This window comes from Myxine glutinosa, chromosome 2 (assembly GCF_964187855.1).
Source record: "Myxine glutinosa chromosome 2, kmMyxGlut1.1, whole genome shotgun sequence".
NCBI classification, from domain to species: domain Eukaryota; kingdom Metazoa; phylum Chordata; class Myxini; order Myxiniformes; family Myxinidae; genus Myxine; species Myxine glutinosa.
The window spans coordinates 91,234,270-91,260,870 of NC_136262.1; the positions used below are offsets into that span (position 1 = coordinate 91,234,270).

Here is a 26,601-nt window from a genome sequence, read left to right on the forward strand (position 1 = left end):
AATTGTGGGGAATCATCCCCTCTGTAATTCTGGGGGGAATCATCCGGTCTGTAATTGTGGGGGAATCATCCCGTCTGTAATTGTGGCGAATCATCCCGTCTGTAATTGTGGGGAATCATCCCGTCTGTAATTATTGGGGGGGGGAATCATCCCGTCTGTAATTGTGGCGAATCATCCCGTCTGTAATTATTGGGGGGGGAATCATCCCGTCTGTAATTGTGGGGGGAATCATCCCGTCTGTAATTCTGGGGGGAATCATCCCGTCTGTAATTCTGGGGGGAATCATCCCATCTGTAATTCTGGGGGGAATCATCCGGTCTGTAATTGTGGGGGGAATCATCCCGTCTGTAATTGTGGGGGGGGGGGGGAATCATCCCGTCTGTAATTGTGGGGGGAATCATGCCGTCTGTAATTGTGGAGGGAATCAGCCCGTCTGTAATTCTGGGGGGAATCATCCGGTCTGTAATTGTGGGGGGAATCATGCCGTCTGTAATTGTGGAGGGAATCAGCCCGTCTGTAATTCTGGGGGGAATCCTCCGGTCTGTAATTGTGGGGGGAATCATCCCGTCTGTAATTGTGGGGGGGGGGGGGGGGGAATCATCCCGTCTGTAATTGTGGGGGGAATCATCCCGTCTGTAATTGTGGGGGAATCATCCCATCTGTAATTCTGGGGGGAATCATTCGGTCTGTAATTGTGGGGGGAATCATCCCGTCAGTAATTGTGGGGGGGGGGGGGGGAATCATCCCGTCAGTAATTGTGGGGGGGGGGGGGGGAATCATCCCGTCTGTAATTGTGGGGGGAATCATCCCATCTGTAATTGTGGGGGAATCATCCCATCTGTAATTCTGGGGGGAATCATCCGGTCTGTAATTGTGGGGGGAATCATCCCGTCTGTAATTGTGGGGGGGGGGGGGAATCATCCCGTCTGTAATTGTGGGGGGAATCATCCCGTCTGTAATTGTGGGGGAATCATCCCATCTGTAATTCTGGGGGGAATCATCCGGTCTGTAATTCTGGGGGAATCATCCCGTCTGTAATTGTGGGGGAAATCATGCCGTCTGTAATTGTGGGGAATCATCCCGTCTGTAATTCTGGGGGAAATCATCCCGTCTGTAAGTCTTTTGGGAATCATCCCGTCTGTAATTCTTTCGGGAATCATCCCGTCTGTAATTCTGGGGGAATCATCCCGTCTGTAATTCTGGGGGAAATAATCCCGTCTGTAATTGTGGGGGGAATCATCCTGTCTGTAATTCTGGGGGAATCATCCCGTCTGTAATTCTGGGGGAAATCATCCCGTCTGTAATTCTTTTGGGAAGCATCCCGTCTGTAATTCTTTTGGGAATCATCCCGTCTGTAATTCTTTCGGGAATCATGCCGTCTGTAATTCTGGGGGAAATAATCCCGTCTGTAATTGTGGGGGGAATCATCCTGTCTGTAATTGTGGGGGGAATTCATCCCGTCTGTAATTGTGGGGGAATCATCCCATCTGTAATTCTGGGGGAATCATCCCGTCTGTAATTGTGGGGGAAATCATGCCGTCTGTAATTGTGGGGAATCATCCCGTCTGTAATTCTGGGGGAATCATCCCGTCTGTAATTCTGGGGGAAATCATCCCGTCTGTAATTCTTTTGGGAATCATCCCGTCTGTAATTCTTTTGGGAATCATCCCGTCTGTAATTGTGGTGGAAATCATCCCGTCTGTAATTCTGGGGCAAATCATCCCGTCTGTAATTGTGGGGGGAACCATCCTGTCTGTAATTGTGGGGGGAATCATCCCGTCTGTAATTGTGGGGGAATCATCCCATCTGTAATTCTGTGGGAAATCATCCCATCTGTAATTCTGGGGGAAATCATCCCGTTTGTAATTGTGGGGGAATCATCCCGTCTGTAATTGTCTTGAATCATCCCGTCTGTAATTGTGGGGGAATCATCTTGTCTGTAATTGTGGGGGAATCATTCCATCTGTAATTCTTGGGGAATCATCCCGCCTGCAATTCTGGGGGAATCATCCCGCCTGCAATTCTTGGGGAATCATCCCGCCTGCAATTCTTGGGGAATCATCCCGCCTGCAATTCTGGTGGAATCATCCCGCCTACAATTCTGGGGGAATCATCCCACCTGCAATTCTTGGGGAATCATCCCGCCTGCAATTCTGGGGGAATCATCCCGCCTGCAATTCTTGGGGAATCATCCCGCCTGCAATTCTGGTGGAATCATCCCGCCTACAATTCTGGGGGAATCATCCCGCCTGCAATTCTTGGGGAATCATCCCGCCTGCAATTCTGGGGGAATCATCCCGCCTACAATTCTGGGGGAATCATCCCGCCTGCAATTCTGAAGTGATTGCCCTAATTCTGGGGGGAATCATCTCTTCTGCAATTCTGGGGGAATTATCCCGCCTGCAATTCTGGGGGAATTATCCCGCCTGCAATTCTGGGAGAATCATCCCACCTGCAATTATGGGGGAATCATCCCACCTGCAATTCTGAAGTGACTGCCCTAATTCTGGGGGGAATCATCTCTTCTGCAATTCTGGGGGAATTATCCCGCCTGCAATTCTGGGGGAATTATCCCGCCTGCAATTCTGGGGGAATCATCCCACCTGCAATTATGGGGGAATCATCCCACCTGCAATTCTGAAGTGATTGCCCTAATTCTGGGGGGAATAATCTCTTCTGTAATTCTGGGGAAATCATCCCGCCTGCAATTCTGGGGGAATCATCCCGCCTGTAATTTTGAGGTGATTGCCCTAATTCTGGGGAGGATCATCTCTTTTGTAATTCTGGGGGAATCCTCCCGTCTGTAATTCTGGGGGGGTGTCGTCCAGTCTGTAATTGTGGTGGAATCATCCCATCTGTAATTGGGGGGGGGGGCGGGTGTCGTCCAGTCTGTAATTGTGGGGGAATCATCCCGTCTGTAATTGTGGGGGAACAATCCCGTCTGCAATTCTGAGGTGATTGCCCTAATTCTGGGAAGGATCATCTCTTCTGTAATTCTGGGGGAATCGTATCGTCTATAAATTCTGGGAAGAACCCCATCTGTAATTCTGGGGGAATCATCTCTGTAATTCTGGAGGGATTGCCCAGTCGGTAATTCTGGGGGAATAATCCCGTCTGTAATTGTGGGGGAATCATCCCGTCTGTAATTGTGGGGAATCATCCCCTCTGTAATTCTGGGGGGAATCATCCCGTCTGTAATTGTGGGGGAATCATCCCGTCTGTAATTGTGGCGAATCATCCCGTCTGTAATTGTGGGGAATCATCCCGTCTGTAATTATTGGGGGGGGGGGGGGGGAATCATCCCGTCTGTAATTGTGGCGAATCATCCCGTCTGTAATTATTGGGGGGGGAATCATCCCGTCTGTAATTGTGGGGGGAATCATCCCGTCTGTAATTCTGGGGGGAATCATCCCGTCTGTAATTCTGGGGGGAATCATCCCATCTGTAATTCTGGGGGGAATCATCCGGTCTGTAATTGTGGGGGGAATCATCCCGTCTGTAATTGTGGGGGGGGAATCATCCCGTCTGTAATTGTGGGGGGAATCATGCCGTCTGTAATTGTGGAGGGAATCAGCCCGTCTGTAATTCTGGGGGGAATCATCCGGTCTGTAATTGTGGGGGGAATCATGCCGTCTGTAATTGTGGAGGGAATCAGCCCGTCTGTAATTCTGGGGGGAATCATCCGGTCTGTAATTGTGGGGGGAATCATCCCGTCTGTAATTGTGGGGGGGGGGGGGGGGGGGGAATCATCCCGTCTGTAATTGTGGGGGGAATCATCCCGTCTGTAATTGTGGGGGAATCATCCCATCTGTAATTCTGGGGGGAATCATTCGGTCTGTAATTGTGGGGGGAATCATCCCGTCAGTAATTGTGGGGGGGGGGGGGGGGGGGGAATCATCCCGTCAGTAATTGTGGGGGGGGGGGGGGGAATCATCCCGTCTGTAATTGTGGGGGGAATCATCCCGTCTGTAATTGTGGGGGAATCATCCCATCTGTAATTCTGGGGGGAATCATCCGGTCTGTAATTGTGGGGGGAATCATCCCGTCTGTAATTGTGGGGGGAGGGAATCATCCCGTCTGTAATTGTGGGGGGAATCATCCCGTCTGTAATTGTGGGGGAATCATCCCATCTGTAATTCTGGGGGGAATCATCCGGTCTGTAATTCTGGGGGAATCATCCCGTCTGTAATTGTGGGGGAAATCATGCCGTCTGTAATTGTGGGGAATCATCCCGTCTGTAATTCTGGGGGAAATCATCCCGTCTGTAAGTCTTTTGGGAATCATCCCGTCTGTAATTCTTTCGGGAATCATCCCGTCTGTAATTCTGGGGGAATCATCCCGTCTGTAATTCTGGGGGAAATAATCCCGTCTGTAATTGTGGGGGGAATCATCCTGTCTGTAATTCTGGGGGAATCATCCCGTCTGTAATTCTGGGGGAAATCATCCCGTCTGTAATTCTTTTGGGAATCATCCCGTCTGTAATTCTTTCGGGAATCATGCCGTCTGTAATTCTGGGGGAAATAATCCCGTCTGTAATTGTGGGGGGAATCATCCTGTCTGTAATTGTGGGGGGAATTCATCCCGTCTGTAATTGTGGGGGAATCATCCCATCTGTAATTCTGGGGGGGAATCATCCCATCTGTAATTCTGGGGGAATCATCCCGTCTGTAATTGTGGGGGAAATCATGCCGTCTGTAATTGTGGGGAATCATCCCGTCTGTAATTCTGGGGGAATCATCCCGTCTGTAATTCTGGGGGAAATCATCCCGTCTGTAATTCTTTTGGGAATCATCCCGTCTGTAATTGTGGTGGAAATCATCCCGTCTGTAATTCTGGGGCAAATCATCCCGTCTGTAATTGTGGGGGGAACCATCCTGTCTGTAATTGTGGGGGGAATCATCCCGTCTGTAATTGTGGGGGAATCATCCCATCTGTAATTCTGGGGGGAATCATCCCATCTGTAATTGTGGGGGAATCATCCCGTCTGTAATTTGGGGGGAATCATCCCATCTGTAATTCTGTGGGAAATCATCCCATCTGTAATTGTGGGGGAATCATCCCATCTGTAATTTGGGGGGAATCATCCCATCTGTAATTCTGGGGGAAATCATCCCGTCTGTAATTGTGGGGGAATCATCCCATCTGTAATTCTGGGGGAATCATCCCGTCTGTAATTCTGGGGGAATCATCCCGTCTGTAATTGTGGGGGAAATCATCCCGTCTGTAATTGTGGGGGAATCATCCCATCTGTAATTGTGGGGGAATCATCCCATCTGTAATTCTGGGGGAATCATCCCGTCTGTAATTGTGGGGGAATCATCCCATCTGTAATTCTGGGGGAATTCATCCCGTCTGTAATTGTGGGGGAATCATCCCGTCTGTAATTGTGGGGGAATCATCCCATCTGTAATTCTGGGGGAATCATCCCGTCTGTAATTGTGGGGGAATCATCCCATCTGTAATTCTGGGGGAATTCATCCCGTCTGTAATTGTGGGGGAATCATCCCGTCTGTAATTTGGGGGGAATCATCGCATCTGTAATTCTGGGGGAAATCATCCCGTCTGTAATTGTGGGGGAATCATCCCATCTGTAATTCTGGGGGAATCATCCCGTCTGTAATTGTGGGGGAATCATCCCATCTGTAATTCTGGGGGGAATCATCCCATCTGTAATTCTGTGGGAAATCATCCCATCTGTAATTCTGGGGGAAATCATCCCGGTGGAATTGTGGGGGAATCATCCCGTCTGTAATTGTGGGGAATCATCCCGTCTGTAATTGTGGGGGAATCATCTTGTCTGTAATTGTGGGGGAATCATTCCATCTGTAATTCTGGGGGAAATCATCCCGTCTGTAATTATTGGGGAATCATCCCGCCTGCAATTCTGGGGGAATCATCCCGCCTACAATTCTGGTGGAATCATCCCGCCTGCAATTCTTGGGGAATCATCCCGCCTGCAATTCTGGGGGAATCATCCCGCCTACAATTCTGGGGGAATCATCCCGCCTGCAATCCTGGGGGAATCATCCCGCCTGCAATTCTGGGGGAATCATCCCGCCTGCAATTCTGGGGGAATCATCCCGCCGGCAATTCTGGGGGAATCATCCCGCCTGCAATTCTGGGGGAATTATCCCGCCTGCAATTCTGGGGGAATCATCACGCCTGCAATTCTGGGGGAATCATCCCGCCTGCAAATCTGGGGGAATTATCCCACCTGCAATTCTGGGGGAATCATCCCACCTGCAATTCTGGGGGAATCATCCCACCTGCAATTCTGAAGTGATTGCACTAATTCTGGGGCGGGGATAATTTCTTCTGCAATTCTGGGGGAATCAACCCGCCTGCAATTCTGAGGTGATTGCCCTAATTCTGGGGAGATCATCTCTTTTGCAATTCTGGGGGAATCATCCCGTCTGTAATTGTGGGGGGAATCATCCTGTCTGTAATTCTGGGGGGAATCATCCTGTCTTTAATTGTGGGGGGAATCATCCCGTCTGTAATTCTGGGGGGAAGCATCCCGTCTGTAATTGTGGGGGGAATCTTCCCGTCTGTAATTGTGGGGGGAATCATCCCGTCTGTAATTGTGGGGGGAATCTTCCCGTCTGTAATTGTGGAGGGAATCATCCCGTCTGTAATTCTGGGGGGAATCATCCCGTCTGTAATTCTGGGGGGAATCATCCCGTCTGTAATTGTGGGGGGAATCTTCCCGTCTGTAATTGTGGAGGGAATCATCCTGTCTGTAATTCTGGGGGGAATCATCCCGTCTGTAATTGTGGAGGGAATCATCCTGTCTGTAATTGTGGGGGGAATCATCCCGTCTGTAATTGTGGGGGGAATCATCCTGTCTGTAATTGTGGGGGGAATCATCCCGTCTGTAATTCTGGGGGGAATCATCCTGTCTTTAATTGTGGGGGGAATCATCCCGTCTGTAATTCTGGGGGGAAGCATCCCGTCTGTAATTGTGTGGGGAATCATCCCGTCTGTAATTGTGGGGGGAATCTTCCCGTCTGTAATTGTGGGGGGAATCATCCCGTCTGTAATTGTGGGGGGAATCTTCCCGTCTGTAATTGTGGAGGGAATCATCCCGTCTGTAATTCTGGGGGGAATCATCCCGTCTGTAATTCTGGGGGGAATCATCCAGTCTGTAATTGTGGGGGGAATCATCCCGTCTGTAATTGTGGGGGGAATCATCCCGTCTGTAATTGTGGGGGAAATCATCCCGTCTGTAATTGTGGGGGGAATCTTCCCGTCTGTAATTGTGGAGGGAATCATCCCGTCTGTAATTCTGGGGGGAATCATCCCGTCTGTAATTCTGTGGGGAATCATCCCATCTGTAATTCTTGGGGGAATCATCCCGTCTGTAATTGTAGAGGAAATCATCCCGTCTGTAATTCTGGGGGGAATCATCCCGCCTGCAATTCTGGGGGAATCATCCCGCCTGCAATTCTTGGGGAATCATCCCGCCTGCAATTCTTGGGGAATCATCCCGCCTGCAATTCTGGTGGAATCATCCCGCCTACAATTCTGGGGGAATCATCCCACCTGCAATTCTTGGGGAATCATCCCGCCTGCAATTCTGGGGGAATCATCCCGCCTGCAATTCTTGGGGAATCATCCCGCCTGCAATTCTGGTGGAATCATCCCGCCTACAATTCTGGGGGAATCATCCCGCCTGCAATTCTTGGGGAATCATCCCGCCTGCAATTCTGGGGGAATCATCCCGCCTACAATTCTGGGGGAATCATCCCGCCTGCAATTCTGAAGTGATTGCCCTAATTCTGGGGGGAATCATCTCTTCTGCAATTCTGGGGGAATTATCCCGCCTGCAATTCTGGGGGAATTATCCCGCCTGCAATTCTGGGAGAATCATCCCACCTGCAATTATGGGGGAATCATCCCACCTGCAATTCTGAAGTGATTGCCCTAATTCTGGGGGGAATCATCTCTTCTGCAATTCTGGGGGAATTATCCCGCCTGCAATTCTGGGGGAATTATCCCGCCTGCAATTCTGGGGGAATCATCCCACCTGCAATTATGGGGGAATCATCCCACCTGCAATTCTGAAGTGATTGCCCTAATTCTGGGGGGAATAATCTCTTCTGTAATTCTGGGGAAATCATCCCGCCTGCAATTCTGGGGGAATCATCCCGCCTGTAATTTTGAGGTGATTGCCCTAATTCTGGGGAGGATCATCTCTTTTGTAATTCTGGGGGAATCCTCCCGTCTGTAATTCTGGGGGGGTGTCGTCCAGTCTGTAATTGTGGTGGAATCATCCCATCTGTAATTGGGGGGGGGGGGGGCGGGTGTCGTCCAGTCTGTAATTGTGGGGGAATCATCCCGCCTGCAATTCTGGGGGAATCATCCCGTCTGCAATTCTGAGGTGATTGCCCTAATTCTGGGAAGGATCATCTCTTCTGTAATTCTGGGGGAATCGTATCGTCTATAAATTCTGGGAAGAACCCCATCTGTAATTCTGGGGGAATCATCTCTGTAATTCTGGAGGGATTGCCCAGTCGGTAATTCTGGGGGAATAATCCCGTCTGTAATTGTGGGGGAATCATCCCGTCTGTAATTGTGGGGAATCATCCCCTCTGTAATTCTGGGGGGAATCATCCCGTCTGTAATTGTGGGGGAATCATCCCGTCTGTAATTGTGGCGAATCATCCCGTCTGTAATTGTGGGGAATCATCCCGTCTGTAATTATTGGGGGGGGGGGGAATCATCCCGTCTGTAATTGTGGCGAATCATCCCGTCTGTAATTATTGGGGGGGGAATCATCCCGTCTGTAATTGTGGGGGGAATCATCCCGTCTGTAATTCTGGGGGGAATCATCCCGTCTGTAATTCTGGGGGGAATCATCCCATCTGTAATTCTGGGGGGAATCATCCGGTCTGTAATTGTGGGGGGAATCATCCCGTCTGTAATTGTGGGGGGGGAATCATCCCGTCTGTAATTGTGGGGGGAATCATGCCGTCTGTAATTGTGGAGGGAATCAGCTCGTCTGTAATTCTGGGGGGAATCATCCGGTCTGTAATTGTGGGGGGAATCATGCCGTCTGTAATTGTGGAGGGAATCAGCCCGTCTGTAATTCTGGGGGGAATCATCCGGTCTGTAATTGTGGGGGGAATCATCCCGTCTGTAATTGTGGGGGGGGGGGGGGGGAATCATCCCGTCTGTAATTGTGGGGGGAATCATCCCGTCTGTAATTGTGGGGGAATCATCCCATCTGTAATTCTGGGGGGAATCATTCGGTCTGTAATTGTGGGGGGAATCATCCCGTCAGTAATTGTGGGGGGGGGGGGGGGGAATCATCCCGTCAGTAATTGTGGGGGGGGGGGGGAATCATCCCGTCTGTAATTGTGGGGGGAATCATCCCGTCTGTAATTGTGGGGGAATCATCCCATCTGTAATTCTGGGGGGAATCATCCGGTCTGTAATTGTGGGGGGAATCATCCCGTCTGTAATTGTGGGGGGGGGGGGGGGGGGGAATCATCCCATCTGTAATTGTGGGGGGAATCATCCCGTCTGTAATTGTGGGGGAATCATCCCATCTGTAATTCTGGGGGGAATCATCCGGTCTGTAATTCTGGGGGAATCATCCCGTCTGTAATTGTGGGGGAAATCATGCCGTCTGTAATTGTGGGGAATCATCCCGTCTGTAATTCTGGGGGAAATCATCCCGTCTGTAAGTCTTTTGGGAATCATCCCGTCTGTAATTCTTTCGGGAATCATCCCGTCTGTAATTCTGGGGGAATCATCCCGTCTGTAATTCTGGGGGAAATAATCCCGTCTGTAATTGTGGGGGGAATCATCCTGTCTGTAATTCTGGGGGAATCATCCCGTCTGTAATTCTGGGGGAAATCATCCCGTCTGTAATTCTTTTGGGAAGCATCCCGTCTGTAATTCTTTTGGGAATCATCCCGTCTGTAATTCTTTCGGGAATCATGCCGTCTGTAATTCTGGGGGAAATAATCCCGTCTGTAATTGTGGGGGGAATCATCCTGTCTGTAATTGTGGGGGGAATTCATCCCGTCTGTAATTGTGGGGGAATCATCCCATCTGTAATTCTGGGGGGGAATCATCCCATCTGTAATTCTGGGGGAATCATCCCGTCTGTAATTGTGGGGGAAATCATGCCGTCTGTAATTGTGGGGAATCATCCCGTCTGTAATTCTGGGGGAATCATCCCGTCTGTAATTCTGGGGGAAATCATCCCGTCTGTAATTCTTTTGGGAATCATCCCGTCTGTAATTGTGGGGGAAATCATGCCGTCTGTAATTGTGGGGAATCATCCCGTCTGTAATTCTGGGGGAATCATCCCGTCTGTAATTCTGGGGGAAATCATCCCGTCTGTAATTCTTTTGGGAATCATCCCGTCTGTAATTGTGGGGGAAATCATGCCGTCTGTAATTGTGAGGAATCATCCCGTCTGTAATTCTGGGGGAATCATCCCGTCTGTAATTCTGGGGGAAATCATCCCGTCTGTAATTCTTTTGGGAAGCATCCCGTCTGTAATTCTTTTGGGAATCATCCCGTCTGTAATTCTTTTGGGAATCATCCCGTCTGTAATTGTGGTGGAAATCATCCCGTCTGTAATTCTGGGGCAAATCATCCCGTCTGTAATTGTGGGGGGAACCATCCTGTCTGTAATTGTGGGGGGAATCATCCCGTCTGTAATTGTGGGGGAATCATCCCATCTGTAATTCTGGGGGGAATCATCCCATCTGTAATTGTGGGGGAATCATCCAATCTGTAATTGTGGGGGAATCATCCAATCTGTAATTCTGGGGGGAATCATCCCATCTGTAATTGTGGGGGAATCATCCAATCTGTAATTGTGGGGGAATCATCCCATCTGTAATTCTGGGGGAAATCATCCCGTCTGTAATTGTGGGGGAATCATCCCATCTGTAATTCTGGGGGAATCATCCCGTCTGTAATTGTGGGGGAATCATCCCGTCTGTAATTTGGGGGGAATCATCCCATCTGTAATTCTGTGGGAAATCATCCCATCTGTAATTGTGGGGGAATCATCCCATCTGTAATTTGGGGGGAATCATCCCATCTGTAATTCTGGGGGAAATCATCCCGTCTGTAATTGTGGGGGAATCATCCCATCTGTAATTCTGGGGGAATCATCCCGTCTGTAATTGTGGGGGAATCATCCCATCTGTAATTCTGGGGGAATTCATCCCGTCTGTAATTGTGGGGGAATCATCCCGTCTGTAATTTGGGGGGAATCATCCCATCTGTAATTCTGGGGGAATCATCCCGTCTGTAATTGTGGGGGAATCATCCCATCTGTAATTCTGGGGGAATTCATCCCGTCTGTAATTGTGGGGGAATCATCCCGTCTGTAATTTGGGGGGAATCATCGCATCTGTAATTCTGGGGGAAATCATCCCGTCTGTAATTGTGGGGGAATCATCCCATCTGTAATTCTGGGGGAATCATCCCGTCTGTAATTGTGGGGGAATCATCCCATCTGTAATTCTGGGGGGAATCATCCCATCTGTAATTCTGTGGGAAATCATCCCATCTGTAATTCTGGGGGAAATCATCCCGTTTGTAATTGTGGGGGAATCATCCCGTCTGTAATTGTGGGGAATCATCCCGTCTGTAATTGTGGGGGAATCATCTTGTCTGTAATTGTGGGGGAATCATTCCATCTGTAATTCTGGGGGAAATCATCCCGTCTGTAATTCTTGGGGAATCATCCCGCCTGCAATTCTGGGGGAATCATCCCGCCTACAATTCTGGTGGAATCATCCCGCCTGCAATTCTGGGGGAATCATCCCGCCTGCAATTCTTGGGGAATCATCCCGCCTGCAATTCTGGGGGAATCATCCCGCCTACAATTCTGGGGGAATCATCCCGCCTGCAATCCTGGGGGAATCATCCCGCCTGCAATTCTGGGGGAATCATCCCGCCTGCAATTCTGGGGGAATCATCCCGCCGGCAATTCTGGGGGAATCATCCCGCCTGCAATTCTGGGGGAATTATCCCGCCTGCAATTCTGGGGGAATCATCACGCCTGCAATTCTGGGGGAATCATCCCGCCTGCAAATCTGGGGGAATTATCCCACCTGCAATTCTGGGGGAATCATCCCACCTGCAATTCTGGGGGAATCATCCCACCTGCAATTCTGAAGTGATTGCACTAATTCTGGGGCGGGGATAATTTCTTCTGCAATTCTGGGGGAATCAACCCGCCTGCAATTCTGAGGTGATTGCCCTAATTCTGGGGAGATCATGTCTTTTGCAATTCTGGGGGAATCATCCCGTCTGTAATTGTGGGGGAATCATCCCGTCTGCAATTCTGAAGTTATTGCCCTAATTCTGGGGCGGGGATCATTTCTTCTGCAATTCTGGGGGAAGCATCCCACCTGCAATTCTGGGGGAATCATCCCACCTGCAATTCTGAAGTGATTGCCCTAATTCTGGGGCGGGGATAATTTATTCTGCAATTCTGGGGGAATCAACCCGCCTGCAATTCTGAGGTGATTGCCCTAATTCTGGGGAGATCATCTCTTTTGCAATTCTGGGGGAATCATCCCGTCTGTAATTGTGGGGGAATCATCCCGTCTGTAATTTTGAGGTGATTGCCCTAATTCTGGGGAGGATCATCCCGTCTGTAATTCTGGGGGGAATCATCCCGTCTGTAATTGTGGGGGGAATCATCCTGTCTGTAATTCTGGGGGGAATCATCCCGTCTGTAATTCTGGGGGGAATCATCCTGTCTTTAATTGTGGGGGGAATCATCCCGTCTGTAATTCTGGGGGGAAGCATCCCGTCTGTAATTGTGGGGGGAATCTTCCCGTCTGTAATTGTGGGGGGAATCATCCCGTCTGTAATTGTGGAGGGAATCATCCTGTCTGTAATTCTGGGGGGAATCATCCCGTCTGTAATTGTGGAGGGAATCATCCTGTCTGTAATTGTGGGGGGAATCATCCCGTCTGTAATTGTGGGGGGAATCATCCCGTCTGTAATTGTGGGGGGAATCATCCTGTCTGTAATTCTGGGGGGAATCATCCCGTCTGTAATTCTGGGGGGAATCATCCTGTCTTTAATTGTGGGGGGAATCATCCCGTCTGTAATTCTGGGGGGAAGCATCCCGTCTGTAATTGTGGGGGGAATCTTCCCGTCTGTAATTGTGGGGGGAATCATCCCGTCTGTAATTGTGGGGGGAATCTTCCCGTCTGTAATTGTGGAGGGAATCATCCCGTCTGTAATTCTGGGGGGAATCATCCCGTCTGTAATTCTGGGGGGAATCATCCCGTCTGTAATTGTGGGGGGAATCATCCTGTCTGTAATTCTGGGGGGAATCATCCCGTCTGTAATTGTGGAGGGAATCATCCTGTCTGTAATTGTGGGGGGAATCATCCTGTCTGTAATTGTGGGGGGAATCTTCCCGTCTGTAATTGTGGAGGGAATCATCCTGTCTGTAATTCTGGGGGGAATCATCCCGTCTGTAATTGTGGAGGGAATCATCCTGTCTGTAATTCTGGGGGGAATCTTCCCGTCTGTAATTGTGGAGGGAATCATCCTGTCTGTAATTCTGGGGGGAATCATCCCGTCTGTAATTGTGGAGGGAATCATCCTGTCTGTAATTGTGGGGGGAATCATCCCGTCTGTAATTGTGGGGGGAATCATCCTGTCTGTAATTCTGGGGGGAATCATCCCGTCTGTAATTCTGGGGGGAATCATCCTGTCTTTAATTGTGGGGGGAATCATCCCGTCTGTAATTCTGGGGGGAAGCATCCCGTCTGTAATTGTGTGGGGAATCATCCCGTCTGTAATTGTGGGGGGAATCTTCCCGTCTGTAATTGTGGGGGGAATCATCCCGTCTGTAATTGTGGGGGGAATCTTCCCGTCTGTAATTGTGGAGGGAATCATCCCGTCTGTAATTCTGGGGGGAATCATCCCGTCTGTAATTCTGGGGGGAATCATCCCGTCTGTAATTGTGGGGGGAATCTTCCCGTCTGTAATTGTGGAGGGAATCATCCCGTCTGTAATTGTGGGGGGAATCATCCCGTCTGTAATTGTGGGGGGAATCATCCCGTCTGTAATTGTGGGGGGAATCATCCCGTCTGTAATTGTGGGGGGAATCATCCCGTCTGTAATTGTGGGGGAAATCATCCCGTCTGTAATTGTGGGGGGAATCTTCCCGTCTGTAATTGTGGAGGGAATCATCCCGTCTGTAATTGTGGGGGGAATCATCCCGTCTGTAATTGTGGGGGAAATCATCCCGTCTGTAATTCTGGGGGGAATCATCCCGTCTGTAATTCTGTGGGGAATCATCCCATCTGTAATTCTTGGGGGAATCATCCCGTCTGTAATTGTGGAGGAAATCATCCCGTCTGTAATTGTGGGGGGAATCTTCCCGTCTGTAATTGTGGAGGGAATCATCCCGTCTGTAATTCTGGGGGGAATCATCCCGTCTGTAATTCTGGGGGAATCATCCCATCTGTAATTCTTGGGGGAATCATCCCATCTGTAATTCTGGGGGAAATCATCCCGTCTGTAATTGGGGGGGAATCTTCCCGTCTGTAATTGTGGAGGGAATCATCCCGTCTGTAATTCTGGGGGGAATCATCCCGTCTGTAATTCTGGGGTAATCATCCCATCTGTAATTCTGGGGGAAATCATCCCGTCTGTAATTGGGGGGGAATCATCCCGTCTGTAATTGTGGGGGGAATCATCCCGTCTGTAATTGTGGGGGGGAATCATCCCGTCTGTAATTGTGGGGGGGAATCATCCCGTCTGTAATTGTGGGGGGAATCATCCCGTCTGTAATTGTGGGGGGAATCATCCCGTCTGTAATTGTGGGGGGAATCATCCCGTCTGTAATTGTGGGGGGAATCATCCCGTCTGTAATTGTGGAGGGAATCATCCCGTCTGTAATTGTGGGGGGAATCATCCCGTCTGTAATTGTGGGGGGAATCATCCCGTCTGTAATTGTGGGGGGAATCATCCCGTCTGTAATTGTGGGGGGAATCATCCCGTCTGTAATTGTGGGGGGAATCATCCCGTCTGTAATTGTGGGGGGAATCTTCCCGTCTGTAATTGTGGAGGGAATCATCCCGTCTGTAATTGTGGGGGGAATCATCCCGTCTGTAATTCTGGGGGGAATCATCCCGTCTGTAATTGTGGGGGGAATCATCCCGTCTGTAATTGTGGGGGGAATCTTCCCGTCTGTAATTGTGGAGGGAATCATCCTGTCTGTAATTCTGGGGGGAATCATCCCGTCTGTAATTGTGGGGGGAATCATCCCGTCTGTAATTCTGGGGGGAATCATCCCGTCTGTAATTGTGTGGGGAATCATCCCGTCTGTAATTGTGGGGGGAATCATCCTGTCTGTAATTGTGGGGGGAATCATCCCGTCTGTAATTCTGGGGGGAATCATCCCGTCTGTAATTGTGTGGGGAATCATCCCGTCTGTAATTGTGGGGGGAATCATCCTGTCTGTAATTGTGGGGGGAATCATCCCGTCTGTAATTGTGGGGGGAATCTTCCCGTCTGTAATTGTGGAGGGAATCATCCCGTCTGTAATTCTGGGGGGAATCATCCCGTCTGTAATTCTGGGGGGAATCATCCAGTCTGTAATTGTGGGGGGAATCATCCCGTCTGTAATTGTGGGGGGAATCATCCCGTCTGTAATTGTGGGGGAAATCATCCCGTCTGTAATTGTGGGGGGAATCTTCCCGTCTGTAATTGTGGAGGGAATCATCCCGTCTGTAATTCTGGGGGGAATCATCCCGTCTGTAATTCTGTGGGGAATCATCCCATCTGTAATTCTTGGGGGAATCATCCCATCTGTAATTCTGGGGGGAATCATCCAGTCTGTAATTGTGGGGGGAATCATCCCGTCTGTAATTGTGGGGGGAATCATCCCGTCTGTAATTGTGGGGGAAATCATCCCGTCTGTAATTGTGGGGGAATCTTCCCGTCTGTAATTGTGGAGGGAATCATCCCGTCTGTAATTCTGGGGGGAATCATCCCGTCTGTAATTCTGGGGGAATCATCCCATCTGTAATTCTTGGGGGAATCATCCCATCTGTAATTCTGGGGGAAATCATCCCGTCTGTAATTGGGGGGGAATCTTCCCGTCTGTAATTGTGGAGGGAATCATCCCGTCTGTAATTCTGGGGGGAATCATCCCGTCTGTAATTCTGGGGTAATCATCCCATCTGTAATTCTGGGGGAAATCATCCCATCTGTAATTCTGGGGGAAATCATCCCGTCTGTAATTGGGGGGGAATCATCCCGTCTGTAATTGTGGGGGGAATCATCCCGTCTGTAATTGTGGGGGGGAATCATCCCGTCTGTAATTGTGGGGGGAATCATCCCGTCTGTAATTGTGGGGGGAATCATCCCGTCTGTAATTGTGGGGGGAATCATCCCGTCTGTAATTGTGGGGGGAATCATCCGGTCTGTAATTGTGGAGGGAATCATCCCGTCTGTAATTGTGGGGGGAATCATCCCGTCTGTAATTGTGGGGGGAATCATCCCGTCTGTAATTGTGGAGGGAATCATCCCGTCTGTAATTCTGGGGGGAATCATCCCGTCTGTAATTCTGGGGGAATCATCCCATCTGTAATTCTTGGGGGAATCATCCCATCTGTAATTCTGGGGGAAATCATCCCATCTGTAATTCTGGGGGGAATCATCCTGTCTTTAATTGTGGGGGGAATCATCCCGTCTGTAATTCTGGGGGGAAGCATCCCGTCTGTAATTGTGTGGGGAATCATCCCGTCTGTAATTGTGGGGGGAATCTTCCCGTCTGTAATTGTGGGGGGAATCATCCCGTCTGTAATTGTGGGGGGAATCTTCCCGTCTGTAATTGTGGAGGGAATCATCCCGTCTGTAATTCTGGGGGGAATCATCCCGTCTGTAATTCTGGGGGGAATCATCCAGTCTGTAATTGTGGGGGGAATCATCCCGTCTGTAATTGTGGGGGAATCATCCCGTCTGTAATTGTGGGGGAAATCATCCCGTCTGTAATTGTGGGGGGAATCTTCCCGTCTGTAATTCTGGGGGTAATCATCCCGTCTGTAATTCTTGGGGGAATCATCCCATCTGTAATTCTGGGGGAAATCATCCCGTCTGTAATTCTGGGGGGAATCATCCTGTCTTTAATTGTGGGGGGAATCATCCCGTCTGTAATTCTGGGGGGAAGCATCCCGTCTGTAATTGTGTGGGGAATCATCCCGTCTGTAATTGTGGGGGGAATCTTCCCGTCTGTAATTGTGGGGGGAATCATCCCGTCTGTAATTGTGGGGGGAATCTTCCCGTCTGTAATTGTGGGGGGAATCATCCCGTCTGTAATTGTGGGGGAATCATCCCATCTGTAATTCTGGGGGGAATCATCCCATCTGTAATTGTGGGGGAATCATCCCGTCTGTAATTTGGGGGGAATCATCCCATCTGTAATTCTGTGGGAAATCATCCCATCTGTAATTGTGGGGGAATCATCCCATCTGTAATTTGGGGGGAATCATCCCATCTGTAATTCTGGGGGAAATCATCCCGTCTGTAATTGTGGGGGAATCATCCCATCTGTAATTCTGGGGGAATCATCCCGTCTGTAATTGTGGGGGAATCATCCCATCTGTAATTCTGGGGGAATTCATCCCGTCTGTAATTGTGGGGGAATCATCCCGTCTGTAATTTGGGGGGAATCATCCCATCTGTAATTCTGGGGGAATCATCCCGTCTGTAATTGTGGGGGAATCATCCCATCTGTAATTCTGGGGGAATTCATCCCGTCTGTAATTGTGGGGGAATCATCCCGTCTGTAATTTGGGGGGAATCATCGCATCTGTAATTCTGGGGGAAATCATCCCGTCTGTAATTGTGGGGGAATCATCCCATCTGTAATTCTGGGGGAATCATCCCGTCTGTAATTGTGGGGGAATCATCCCATCTGTAATTCTGGGGGGAATCATCCCATCTGTAATTCTTTGGGAAATCATCCCATCTGTAATTCTGGGGGAAATCATCCCGGTGGAATTGTGGGGGAATCATCCCGTCTGTAATTGTGGGGAATCATCCCGTCTGTAATTGTGGGGGAATCATCTTGTCTGTAATTGTGGGGGAATCATTCCATCTGTAATTCTGGGGGAAATCATCCCGTCTGTAATTCTTGGGGAATCATCCCGCCTGCAATTCTGGGGGAATCATCCCGCCTACAATTCTGGTGGAATCATCCCGCCTGCAATTCTGGGGGAATCATCCCGCCTGCAATTCTTGGGGAATCATCCCGCCTGCAATTCTGGGGGAATCATCCCGCCTACAATTCTGGGGGAATCATCCCGCCTGCAATCCTGGGGGAATCATCCCGCCTGCAATTCTGGGGGAATCATCCCGCCTGCAATTCTGGGGGAATCATCCCGCCGGCAATTCTGGGGGAATCATCCCGCCTGCAATTCTGGGGGAATTATCCCGCCTGCAATTCTGGGGGAATCATCACGCCTGCAATTCTGGGGGAATCATCCCGCCTGCAAATCTGGGGGAATTATCCCACCTGCAATTCTGGGGGAATCATCCCACCTGCAATTCTGGGGGAATCATCCCACCTGCAATTCTGAAGTGATTGCACTAATTCTGGGGCGGGGATAATTTCGTCTGCAATTCTGGGGGAATCAACCCGCCTGCAATTCTGAGGTGATTGCCCTAATTCTGGGGAGATCATCTCTTTTGCAATTCTGGGGGAATCATCCCGTCTGTAATTGTGGGGGAATCATCCCGTCTGCAATTCTGAAGTTATTGCCCTAATTCTGGGGCGGGGATCATTTCTTCTGCAATTCTGGGGGAAGCATCCCACCTGCAATTCTGGGGGAATCATCCCACCTGCAATTCTGAAGTGATTGCCCTAATTCTGGGGCGGGGATAATTTATTCTGCAATTCTGGGGGAATCAACCCGCCTGCAATTCTGAGGTGATTGCCCTAATTCTGGGGAGATCATCTCTTTTGCAATTCTGGGGGAATCATCCCGTCTGTAATTGTGGGGGAATCATCCCGTCTGTAATTTTGAGGTGATTGCCCTAATTCTGGGGAGGATCATCCCGTCTGTAATTCTGGGGGGAATCATCCCGTCTGTAATTGTGGGGGGAATCATCCTGTCTGTAATTCTGGGGGGAATCATCCCGTCTGTAATTCTGGGGGGAATCATCCTGTCTTTAATTGTGGGGGGAATCATCCCGTCTGTAATTCTGGGGGGAAGCATCCCGTCTGTAATTCTGGGGGGAATCTTCCCGTCTGTAATTGTGGGGGGAATCATCCTGTCTGTAATTCTGGGGGGAATCATCCCGTCTGTAATTGTGGAGGGAATCATCCTGTCTGTAATTGTGGGGGGAATCATCCCGTCTGTAATTCTGGGGGGAATCATCCCGTCTGTAATTGTGGGGGGAATCATCCTGTTTGTAATTCTGGGGGGAATCATCCCGTCTGTAATTCTGGGGGGAATCATCCTGTCTTTAATTGTGGGGGGAATCATCCCGTCTGTAATTCTGGGGGGAAGCATCCCGTCTGTAATTGTGGAGGGAATCATCCCGTCTGTAATTCTGGGGGGAATCATCCCGTCTGTAATCCTGGGGGGAATCATCCCGTCTGTAATTCTGGGGGGAATCATCCCGTCTGTAATTGTGGGGGCATCATCCCGTCTGTAATTGTGGGGGAATTATCCCGTCTGTAATTCTGGGGGAATCATCACGTCTGTAATTCTGGGGGAATCATCGCGTCTGTAATTGTGGGGAATCATCCCGTCTGTAATTGTGGGGAATCATCCCGTCTGTAATTCTGGGGGAATCATCCCGTCTGTAATTCTGGGGGAAATCATCCCGTCTGTAATTCTGGGGGAAATCATCCCATCTGTAATTGTGGTGGAAATCATCCCGTCTGTAATTCTGGGGGAAATCATCCCGTCTGTAATTGTGGTGGAAATCATCCCGTCTGTAATTCTGGGGGAAATCATCCCGTCTGTAATTCTGGGGGAATCATCGCGTCTGTAATTCTGGGGGAATCATCGCGTCTGTAATTGTGGGGAATCATCCCGTCTGTAATTCTGGGGGAATCATCCTGTCTGTAATTCTGGGGGAAATCATCTCGTCTATAATTCTGGGGTAAATCATCCCGTCTGTAATTCTGGGGGAAATCATCCCGTCTGTAATTCTGGGGGGAATCATCCTGTCTGTAATTCTGGGGGAAATCATCCCGTCTGTAATTGTGGTGGAAATCATCCCGTCTGTAATTCTGGGGGAAATCATCCCGTCTGTAATTCTGGGGGAATCATCGCGTCTGTAATTGTGGGGAATCATCGCGTCTGTAATTCTGGGGGAATCATCGCGTCTGTAATTGTGGGGAATTATCGCGTCTGTAATTCTGGGGGAATCATCCCGTCTGTAATTCTGGGGCAATCATCCTGTCTGTAATTCTGGGGGAAATCATCCTGTCTGTAATTCTGGGGCAATCATCCCGTCTGCAATTCTCGGGGAATCATCCTGTCTGTAATTCTGGGGGAATCATCCTGTCTGTAATTCTGGGGGAAATCATCCCGTCTGTAATTCTGGGGGAATCATCCTGTCTGTAATTCTGGGGGAATCATCCTGTCTGTAATTCTGGGGGAAATCATCCCGTCTGTAATTCTGGGGGAAATCATCCCGTCTGTAATTGTGGGGGGATCGTGTGTGTGTGTGTGTGTGTGTGTGTGTGTGTGTGTGTGTGTGTGTGTGTGTGTGTGTGTGTTTGTGTATGTGTGTGCTAAAACATGATCTAGCGTCTTCTACTGAATGTTCACTTCAGAAGTTATTCACATAATGACAAATAAGGTATGTTGCTGATTCCTCCTACTGCAGACAGGTCAGTGGCTTCTCCTTTGGTCTTTCTGCATACCTCCACTACATTGTTCATTTTTTTTCTCCATTTGGTGAACTGCCTCCTGTTCAATCCCACTATTTGAGGTGGTGCACCCTCATCTCCAGTTATTACCCCTCCACATCTCCGATCTTTTCTACCACCATTAACCCTTTATAACCCAACCCTCTCGATCACCATGTTTCCTCCGCTATCTTTCCTCGCTTTTCGTGTTCAACTGTGGCCTCACTGCCCTTAGGGCGAGTACGTTCATATTTTATCCTTTTGTCACTTCGTTCATCAACCGGATTTTATACACGAAAGAAGACCGTTTGCAGATGGAGCTTCGTTACCGTAGTAGAAAATTAACGTTTGAACAATATTGATCCAGTTGCAGAACAGTTAAGCAATAGCAGACATTTTTTCATGAATCAATGACCTCAGTGTTCACAATCTCAAAACGAATGAGCGAAATCTGTGTGCGCATGCTAATTTGGGTACACGTACAAACAAACGAGAGCACAAGCCACACCACAATGACATTGACCCAGCAAAGTCTCCATCTTTGAAAGAGGAACGCCGGTGCCATACAGCGCCCAGAATAAATAAATTTGGGTACACGTACAAATAAATAATTTGGGTACACGTACAAATATATATACAAATACAAATACGTATATATATTATACAAATACAAAAATATACAAATAAATTTGAAATAAATAAAAAATATATATAAATATATAAAAATATATAAAAAAAAAAAATAAAAATAAATAAAAAATAAATAAAAATATAAAAAAATATATAAAATATACAAATAAATAAATTTGGGTACACGTACAAATAAATAATTTGGGTACACGTACAAATATATATACAAATACAAATATATATATTATACAAATACAAAAATATACAAATAAATTTGAAATAAATAAAAATATATATAAATATATAAAAATATATATAAAAAAAATAAATATATATATATATATATATATATACAAATAAATAAATTTGGGTACACGTACAAATAAATAATTTGGGTACACGTACAAATATATATACAAATACAAATATATATATTATACAAATACAAAAATATACAAATACAAATATATATATACAAATATATATATTATATACAAATAATAATAAATAATTTGGGTACACGTACAAATAAACGAGAGCACAAGCCACACCACAATGACATTGACCCAGCAAAGTCTCCATCTTTGAAAGCGGAACGCCGGTGCCATACAGCGCCCAGTAGAGTGCGCTGTTTCCCTGTTTATGTTTGAAGGTATCGCAATATATATATATACCGGTATTATATAACATATATATATTTATTAAACATAACTAAAATACATAATGTTGATGGCGCATGAATGACTAAATAAATATTTTAAGAAATGACAACATTAATTTGAAAGAAAGCAACAGGCCGCCGACAGCGTTTAACTATAATTACAATGTATGATTTATTATCGAGTTGAACTTGGCTCTCAGTGCTTGTGATGTTTCACTTTATTTATTAAACATAAATGATGACTGTATGTTACGTCAAAAATCCAAATGTTACGTTTTCGAATCGTCGTTTTTTAAAAAATCAATTCATTAATTTACCTACCTAGCTCTTCCGGTTCAAACCGGACATGAAGTCTCGGCCTCCCGGTCGTCACAGATGACCCTCACGTAAAATGGCTAAGCCGGCTGTCTCCTGTGCTTGTATAAATGTCCCTACATGGTGTTTTAAAGAATGATTATTCAATTGGACATACTTTGCGAGATTTTAACGTTTGTCATGACTGAATTGCCGATACTCGGACCATGTGATCCCGAGTCGTCCGTATCGGTTTGTTGTGGATTTTTTGATTCGATGAAATTATAATTTTGATAAAACGTTCACTTTATAACGAGGTAAATGCACGATGATTAAATAATGTCGATATAATAATAAGTAGTGTCGCTTCCGATGTACAGGGAGTGTAAAGCGTTTCGTGAAATCGAAGGCAAATGACGTTAGCATCGACCGTTGTTTCTCAACCCGATAATCATATTGGATTAATGAGGCAAACATGAAGAATGTCCATGGTTCGGGATTTGGTCTGAGGCAAACGATCTAATACGTGACGATGAGTACAATCTACTTTCATGGTGGGTTTGTTCCCCAGCCATGGTAGTTGTACTCGGTTATCTTTCATGATTGAAACAGAAACCATTTTGTTTTTGAAGAAACCATTTTTGAAGGAACTCGGCTCAAGATGCAAAAAGTGTGTTTGTATACAAAAAACCGTTATAAATGAATGACAGTTTGAGCATTCGAAGTGCAGTTTGATAGAAAGGTAGGTGGTGTGGTCATGCTGGTTGGTAGATTGATGTATTTAACGGTAAGATGTGAATGATTTAATGATATCATTATCGAGTGTGTAAGGAAAGTTATAAATATATAACACATTAAATCCTATTGCGAGTAAAGGTGGAATAAGTGATGTTGCATTGATGGGTTGACTGACTGCCTGGACGCAACTGAGGTTGTGGATCTACTGATTTACCATCTACTGATGTGGATCCATGATCGAGGTTGTGGATCTATTGATGTACCATCTACTGATGTGGATCCATGATCGAGGTTGTGGATCTACTGATGTACCATCTATTGATGTGGATCCATGATCGAGGTTGTGGATCCGCCGTTTGGAGAGGTCCTGGGCTGAAATGATCGAAACCTCGAGGAAGAACGGTGCCCAGCTGATGATCCATGCAGTCGGGAAATTAGTCAGTTGTTTACGGGTTAAGGTTCTTGCTTTAGGTGGAGAAACTATGTTGAGGTTTACAATTTAAATAAAGTTGAATATGGGATGTTGTGAAATTAACATCATTTACAACAATCCTTTAAATTATTTATATTTAAGTTTAGGAACAACCGATACTGTACAATTAATTGTGTGTGTGTGTGTGTGTGTGTGTGTGTGTGTGTGTGTGTGTGTGTGTGTGTGTGTGTGTGTGTGTGTGTGTGTGTGTGAATAAAAGAGAGAGAAAGAATTTTGAGGAACAGAAATGAAAAAATGAGATGTGTGTGTGTGTGTGTGTGTGTGTGTGTGTGTTTGTGTGTACGTCTGTCTGTGTGACGTGTGTGTGTGTGTGTACGTATGTATGTATGTGTGTGTATGTATGTGTGTGTATGTTTGTCTGTATGTACTGGAATATAAGACCCGTCGCTTCGCTGACGGAAATATCAATCTATGCTGCGGTGGCTAATCTATGAGGGGGGGGGGGGGGGGGAGAAGAAGAATTCCTGAGTTCCTGCTCTCCGTGCAGGGATAACCAACGTCACGTGTTGGTATTTGCAGTTTTGACACGTGTGTCCATCAGGGTGGAGCTTATTTTTGAACATTTGAAATATGATCTTCTTACCCTCACAAGTTGTTCCAATATATGAAATAAAAATTCAGGCAAAATATGAGCACAATTGAACAATATTTAGGGGTAGCTCAATGATGGTAAAGTTTCTGATACCCCAAAGCTGCGGCCGCCCTTTTTTTTTTTTTTTTTTTTTTTCTGTATACAAGATCGAGGCTCGTGAAAGAGCGAAGTGAAAGATCAGGTGATCTCAAATAATTGATCTCAAATAAAAGAATAAAATAATCTCAAATAATTTCACATACTACTGATAAATTAATAGATTAATTCTGTTGATAAATTAAGAACCCAATTTTAACTACTAAGTAAATTGACACTCTCTCCTATCATCATACACACAACATGCAATCATTGTGGTAAAATTAATTACTAGGAACACAGATAAAACCTTTAAGTTATAAAACTCTGTGCTCCATTAAATAAATAATTACAGTAGTAATATGTACATTGTACATACACAATATCTGTTATAATAAAAGAGTAAAATGTTCGTTGAGCTAGAGTCTGCTAGACAATAAATGCTAAAATGAGATGTAGCGCTGACCTGGGAACGCTTATCACCATAGTATCTAAAAGTAAACACTGTACATAGGTGTATCACAGAACACTATTTGAAAATAAAAACGAAGTTATCACAGGCTTTGCAGAGAATCACAGACACAATGGGTGTATAAACATGGTATAATATTATCACAGATTATAGAAGCATAATCATTGTGGTTCAACTGGTTCATATCTATTATCCAACCAATCATCCGAATCCCATTGTTTTTCTGATAAATTGATAATGCAAATTTTCCATGAATTTATATTCCAGACATGTTCAGACTTGTTTACTGTTTGGACTCAATGGACTGACTATGCTGACTAAGCAACAGCTGCAACACTGTTGCAGCAGTATGTTTGTGTAATTGCTTGATGCATTGTGCTCACTGCTCAGTTATTAATAGAACTGTTTGAATTTTCTTGATTCTTAATTTCTTAATGCTATGTTCTATTTCTTTCAGATTCATATCTGATTGAAAATGTCATCTGTGGAAAAAGCAACAAGATCTCAAACCAAGTTGTATCTCCTTGGCGACTCTGTGACTGAATTAAGTGGCAGCAAGTTGCCATCATTGCGTATGGCTCTTGGATTCTTCCTACATCACCATCTCGATCTGAAGGAGACCGTAAGACAATCGTCGGATGTTACCATCACGGAAATAGCTAACTTTTGGAAGAAAGCTAGAATCCCGATGAGAGCTCATCAAAACTGCCAAACCAAGCTTGAGCAGACATTTGAAGAATGGCGTCTTCTGAAAAAGAACAAAGCGCGAACGTCACCAACTCAACTCGCGAGAGAGTCGGCTTTTGTTTCCAGGCTTGAAGACCTTTTTGATGTCGCTCACGCTGATGCTCTGACCAATACGTCAGTATTACAAGAAGACAAGGATTTCTTGTTAGCCCAGCGAGAAAAGGGAAGAAGGGGGTCGCTGGCTGGAGTAGATGTAAAGCTTGCTGCGAAGGAGAAAACGGCGTCCAAAAGAGAGGAGGAAATGCTTGCCAGGCGACAGCGAATGGAGCAAATGAAACAGTTAGCAGCTTCTACAGCTGAACTGATTTCATCTGGTTCTGAATCTGAAAACAGCTCAGCAGAAGATAGTGAAAAGATGGAAACTGGGGACAATGCAAGTGAGGGAGCTGCTGGAGGCATCACATTTCAGACACGAAAAAGAAAGAGGGGGCGAAAAACTGTCGTTACTGAAGAACTCGCAGCCGCTCTAGATCGCACAAAAGTGTCAGACCGCAAAGCCGTTTTTGTTATAGCAGAAACTGCCAAAAGCTTGGGACAGAACATTGAAGAAACATCTCAAAGATGATCAAGAGAAACCGGAGGCACCTGAGATAAATTTCAAGTGTTATAGCAAAGGGTATGAATACTTAATGTCAATGTGATATTTCAGTTTTTTCTTTTTAATAAATTAGCAAAACTTTCTAAAATCCTGTTTTCTCTTTGTCATTATGGGGTATTGAGTGTAGATTGATGAGGGAAAAAATGAATTTAAACTATTTCAGCATAAGGCTGCAACATAACAAAATGTGAAAAAAGTGAAGGGGTCTGAATACTTTCTGAATGCTCTGTGTGTATATATATATATATATATATATATATATATATATATATATATATATATCTTGTTGCGGATCTCGGAGGACGTCGCTCCCCTTACCGAGGGGGGAGGGGGGGGGGGGTTAATCCCCTCGTCTTTTAAGCTGGCCGTCCGAGTCCTGGAGCTATGACGTCACTTCCGGTCAGCGCTGAATAGGGTGGTAGG

General features: G+C 46.9%; 1 long non-coding RNA gene across 1 annotated transcript; it reads left to right on the top strand.

The window, feature by feature from the left end:
• The first annotated feature begins 22,499 nt into the window (after window positions 1-22,499).
• On the top strand, window positions 22,500-26,266 carry LOC137422597 (uncharacterized). The gene is made up of 2 exons (XR_010983526.2): window positions 22,500-22,555; window positions 25,291-26,266. It is a non-coding gene; the product is annotated as an uncharacterized LOC137422597 (long non-coding RNA).
• The last annotated feature ends 335 nt before the right edge of the window (window positions 26,267-26,601 follow it).